Here is a 6,194-nt window from a genome sequence, read left to right as displayed (position 1 = left end):
AGAGAGAGAGAGAGAGAGAGAGAGAGAGAGAGAGAGAGAGAGAGAGAGAGAGAGAGAGAGAGAGAGAGAGAGAGAGAGAGAGAGAGAGAGAGAGAGAGAGAGAGAGAGAGAGAGAGAGAAAGAGAGAGAGAGAGAGAGAGAGAGAGAGAGACAGACAGACAGACATGCAGACATGCATACATACTTTGTATAAAGGCTTTTAAACATGTGCAATGCAACAAACTGTACAGATCATCTCCAATATGTTGTGTTGTATTGTTTTCTTTTTGGGAAGGGGGGAAATAAATATCATTTTCACCTGGAACTTGCCAAACAAGGTAGCACAGACTTGTTCAACTTGACTTTCTTCTGTCTAGTTTGAGGCCGATTCCAGGCCCGACTGTAAGCTGCTGGACTGGTGATTCACAGACAGACCATTCAATCAAAAAGCGTGACATCCTTCGGATGGACATTAAGCTGGTTGTCCTGTCTGTTGGCATTAGTCGGTTGATGATGAAGATCCCAGGGTGGCTTTCGACAAGCATTAGGCGAGTAACATGAACCCACCATTCATCACCAGTAACCTGAACGAGTGGCATGGATGAACTCCCAAAAAACATGCAACCAGCTGCACAATAATGGATGGGTGTATCTGTAACTTGATTGCACACCATGAGTACTATTCATCACACCTCCATTTTTTGACAATCTTGGGTTCTTCAGTTTTCATTACCACAGTTCACGGAGACCTGAAATGAAAATGATGAAAAACACTCATATGTTAGTGATTCTGGAGTTTGAAATATTACAAAACTCATAATAGGCCTATATTACTCGTGAGAGTATGTCCAATGCGCCTCTACTCCACTGACCGACACCATCCTTAACGCAGTCTCCTTAAATTTGCCCATTGCTTCCCAATCTTTCGTAAATTAACATAAAAAGGAGGATTTTTCTTTTTTAGGTAAAATTTAAAAGAAAGGTTATAATTATGATGAATCTGGCTGCTTGTCGAACCAAGTAAGATCAACTTGGCATGTTGTATTATGTAAATTTCCTCCAAAATTACTTTTCCTCTTTTCGTATTGTTTTCGTTTGCTGCCCCAGATATCTATCTATCTATCTATCTATCTATCTATCTATCTATCTATCTATCTATCTATCTATCTATCTATCTATCTATCTATCTCTCTCTCTCTCTCTCTCTCTCTCTCTCTCTCTCTCTCTCTCTCTCTCTCTCTCTCTCTCTCTCTCTCTCTCTCTCTCTCTCTCTCTCTCTCTCTCTCTCTCTCTCTCTCTCTCTCTCTCTCTCTCTCTCTCTCTCTCTCTCTCTCTCTCTCTCTCTCTCTGCCTCTCTGCCTCTCTGCCTCTCTGCCTCTCTGCATCTCTGCATCTCTGCATCTCTGCATCTCTTTCTCTTTCTGCCTCTCTTGCCAAAGAGAATTGTTATTTCTTTTCTCCTAATATGTCGCATGTTGCCAGTCATTCCGCCGATGCAAAAATGAAGGCCAGGTCATCCTGATTGTTGCCGATGTCATATCACATATTTTGGTTTGTGGTCTTTCTGTCTTCTACCGCCTACTTTCTGGTCTATCACCCTCTGCTCTTTCTGTGCTCTGTACCCTCTCTAACCTCTCCCCCCCCCAACCCCCCACCCAGGATTCTGCAGATTGCACAAGGTCTGCCAACAACCCCCTTCCGGTGAAATTCCCAAAAACCAGAATCACTGCTCACCTCCACTCATTCGTTTCTCTTTTCGCTTCAATCTCATTCTTCCCTGCAGGTTTTCAAAAACAGCTGTCCACCACCATCCCCCGACAAAACCCGATCTTTTCTAGTACTATTAACTCTCCCCAAGCCCACCTCTTTCCAACTTTCCTGTGAGTTTGGGTCAATCTCACATGCTTTATTGAGTTGCTCACCCCATATAATATGACATGGATGGTCTGAAGTCTCTGTGCTCCTTTATTAGCATGGTATTTTACCGATCTGCTTCTATGGTAACTTTGAAGTTGGTGTTGAAGATCCTGTCTGTGCCATGTTTATTTAACAGACCAGCCAGTCGAAGTTTGATTCTCAATATGATATTTCTAAAAGGAATGCTCCAGATGGGACCATCAAAGGTCTAGTGTGGAGTTGTGACGATAGTCTAGGTGTGATCGGATTTCGTGTGGGGACAATCCAAATGGAATCGCTTAAAGTTCTGTGTGGAGCTGCTGTGAAGATGGTCCATGAATATGGAGGAGTGGGGATGAGAAAAGTGTGACAGGCTCAGGGATATCACAAGGGGGTGTTGAAAATAAAATTGGAGGGGGTGGGCGAAGGTGGTTTTTGGGTGAAGAACACACAACACCAACCACACACTGTACCTTGACGAGACCCTCTCACACAGACATCACACTCAGCACAGATGTTCATAATCATCCCACCACACTCAAGTTACCCACAAATCCTACCAATATCCCTGTCCCCCTCTATCTCCAATACTTCCAGGTAGTGTTTCTGCTGCCACTACATTTTCAGGGAGAACATTGCATGCATTAACTACTCTCTGAGTGAAAGGCCTGTGCCTTTGATTGATTAATTTATAGGGAAAAAAATAAAACACGAAATTCATCTTCCCAGTCATTTTGTACAATAAATGTGCAATATCTCCAATATGTACAATAAATGTGCAATCTCAAACCTCTCTCCCTCCTCAAAATCCTGGTGGCGTTTAATCAAATCTGTTTCTGGTGTATGTTCCCCCTCCATCGCCTCCCTTACCTCAAATGGCCGCACTGCTGATTCCACACGTGATAAAGCTGAATGTCTAAACTCGGTGTTTGCAGCTAAATCTTGTGTCCTAAACCCATCACTATCTCTACCCACTTTACCCAGTCGCACCCAACTGTCCCTGGACTCTGTATCCTTTTCTCCTGACAAGGTGGAGAGCTTGCTTTCAAATCTCGAGTCAGATTCTGCAACCGGTCCAGACGGCATCAGCCCACGTGTCCTCAAAGCCTGCTCTTCTGCTCTTGCTCACCCTCTCTCTGTTCTATTCACCCTCTCATTTGCCCAAGGTCATCTGCCATCTGCTTGGAAATCTGCTAACATCACTGCCCTGCATAAAAAAGGTGCAAAAACAGATCCCTGTAACTCCAGACCAATCAGCCTTCTCCCAATCATCAGCAAGGTGATGGAATCCATCATCGCTTCAGACATGAAATCCTTCCTCTTCTCCAATGGCTTGATTTCAAATCATCAATTTCGTTTCAGACCAGGTCACTCTACCCTGGATATGCTGCTACTGCTCTCCCATCAATGGATGGAGGTCCTCAATGCCAGACAGGAAATCCGAGCCGTATCCCTGGACATATCACGTGCTTGTGACACAGTCTGGCACCCTGCCCTACTCACCAAACTCTCTTCCCATGGTATTCAAGGCCATCTCCACTCATGGCTCGCAGACTTCCTCTCCTGTCGCAGTCAACGTGTGGCCCTAAATGGAGTTCTTTCATCCCCTCTTCCTGTGCAGGCTGGAGTTCCTCAAGGTAGCGTTCTGGGCCCTGTTCTTTTTCTGGTTTTCATCAATGATCTCTCGGACTCTCTGGAAAATCCTCTATTTCTCTTTGCCGACGACTCCACCCTCTGCCGTACCATCTGTCATCCCTCAGACCGGCAAGCAGCAGCTTCTTCGCTCACTGCAGATCTGGATAAAATCACAAACTGGTCCAACACGTGGAACATGTCTTTCAATCCACACAAATCTCACACTCTCACTATGTCTCTTCGAAAGGACCGTTTACAAAACCCCCCATCTACTTTCTCAACAATCCTCTGGAAGAAGTCTTTTCTTTCAAGCTTCTGGGTCTCACTATCTGCCATGACCTTTCCTGGGAAAGTCACATTTCCAACCTCGCCTCAAAAGCCAGTCGCCGACTGGGAATCCTCCGTCGTGCAAAGTCCTTCCTCGGCCCTCTTGAGCTCCTGACCACTTACAAAGCTTTTGTCCGTAGCCTGATGGAGTACTGCTCTCCCCTCTGGGCTGGTGCTCCTGCCTCCCACCTTTCTCGGCTTCACGCTGTCGAAACTAGGGCATTTAAGATCATCGGCATCTCCCGCAATGAAGCTGAGTCTTTGGGCCTCTCACTCAATCACCGCAGGTTGGTCGGTGGTCTTTCTGTCTTCTACCGACTCCTCTCCGGCCTTGCCCCCCCTGCTCTCTCTGCGATTTGTCCCCACCACATTTCCACAGGGCGCTCAAGGTCCGCCAACAACCCCCTTCTGGTAAAACTACCAAAATCACGAATCACTGCTCATCTTCACTCTTTCATTCCTCTTTTTCCCGCCTTTGGAATAAACTTCCTCACTCTATTCTTTCCCATTCTTCCCTCCAGGCTTTCAAAACAGCTGTTCACCACCACCTCTTATCTTCCCCCATCCAAATCCTCGATCTTTTCTACCCCCGATAATCCACCCAAGCCCACTTCCTTCATTTCTCCTGCTTTCCTTCCTGGAAGTCCCTGAAATGCCCATCTTCTCTTCGCCATGTTCCCCGTCCCATCCCCATCCCTCTCCCTTCCACAGTTCACCTAATGTGTCTGTTCCCCACTGTTTTGTCCCTTCCACTCCCGCCCCTCTTGTCTCATGCCTCCTTGCTGTGAGTTGTGTGTTAGCTCCCATACGAGCCTCGACCAAGGTATACAAAAAAAAAAAAAATAAACAAAGTAACACGAAACAAGAAATCCACTCCATGTGGCACTTTAACACCTTTGATTAAAACACTCACGTTCACTTCCACAAACAATTTGAGGAATCCTTAAACAGCTGTCACATGATTACAAATGACAACATCGAAAACAAAAACACAAATCTTTTCATTTTGAACAAATCGTCTTTCTGAAAGCAACGTTTTATATGCAAATTAATCCGAAGGTCTTTTTAGATCCTCGTGGAGGATCTCTAAGTCATACTCACGTTGTTGTTCTTCATCTTCTTCTTGTGGACTTTTTTGTTTCACAGCCTACAGTTTTCATCGAAACTTCCTGAAACTTGCAATATATATGTAAAAATTCCCTGTACAGACAGTAACCATCTCCGATTTTGAAAATTCCTCCGAGAAAAAAAAGTTATGACGTCAAAATATCTCCGCTAATGGAAATCGCCGAATAAATTATCTCCGATACTAGGCAAGCTTTTTAAATTCTGTTTGCGGGAGTCGAACAGGGCATCAGCAGAGATGAATTACCGCACATGTGATGCATCACTATGACGTCATATCAATTTTTATGACGTCATTCCTATTTTTTGACATTTTTTGTTTCACAATCCAGAGTTTTCATCGGATGTTTGTGAAACTTGCCATGTATATGCAGAAAGCCCACGCGCAGACAGTAACCATCTCCAATTTTGGAAATTCTTCCTAGAAAAAAAAGTTGACGTGATAATATCGCCGCTAATGGAAATCGCCTACACCATTATGTCCGAAACTTGGCAAGCTGTTTGAATTTTGTTTGCGGGAATCAAGCCGGGCATGAGCACAGATAATTTATCGCAAACCTGATGCATCACAATGAGGTCATATTCGTTTTTATGACGTCATCATTAAGAGGACGAGGATCTTGGCTCATTTGAGCTTGTTTAACCCAGGGTTTATTAGCGAACATAGTGAGCTTCATACTCAACGCCTGTACATGAGAGAATAGGAAACAACAACAACACAATACTCTGGCAATTTGGAATCTGTGTCGTCGGCTATGACCCTTTTGCTTCCGGGGGGGGGGGGGGGGTTTGCTTCCGGTTTTTGTCATGGGGAATGATGCATCCCAGGAGATAAAGGCATCATGGGAGACATGAAAGACCCAAATATCAGATATGGTGTATATTTCCCTCCACTGATTTTAATAAAGATATCTCCCGCATCATCAAAAAATAATTTTTAATCGTGATTTACATTATTTGATCGCTGAACCCGAATCCAGGCCAAAGTAACCGGAAATTGCAGCATCGAATGTAAGAAGAATTCTACGTTCGCTTCTCGGCTTTGCCGATGCCATATTATTTGTATACATTCGCGTTTACCTCTTCAGAATAAGCATGGTTTCATCAAATTTAATATAACCAGAAACCACCGCTGTGGACTCATCCAGTTATCCTGATATCAAAAATACCTCTCAATCTGTGCATTCAAAACAAACCTTCAATGGTTCGTCGTTGTCCTCCGTCCAATCCCA

At 44.4% G+C, this 6,194-nt stretch overlaps 1 long non-coding RNA gene across 1 annotated transcript in view; it reads right to left on the bottom strand.

Annotated features, from left to right (window-relative positions):
- Window positions 1-70: 70 nt before the first annotated feature.
- Window positions 71-6,194, bottom strand: part of LOC147035937 (uncharacterized) — a 10,873-nt gene continuing 4,749 nt past the window's right edge. The window contains exon 2 of the long non-coding RNA XR_015049923.1: window positions 71-728. This is a non-coding gene — a long non-coding RNA (uncharacterized LOC147035937). The remainder of the gene's footprint in view (window positions 729-6,194) is intronic.

The sequence above is a fragment of the Eptatretus burgeri genome, chromosome 1, assembly GCF_056783735.1.
Source record: "Eptatretus burgeri isolate ZD-2024b chromosome 1, Ebu_testis_v1, whole genome shotgun sequence".
NCBI lineage: Eukaryota > Metazoa > Chordata > Myxini > Myxiniformes > Myxinidae > Eptatretus > Eptatretus burgeri.
Note: the sequence above shows the minus strand (reverse complement) of the source record. Positions and strands in the feature narration are given on the sequence as shown.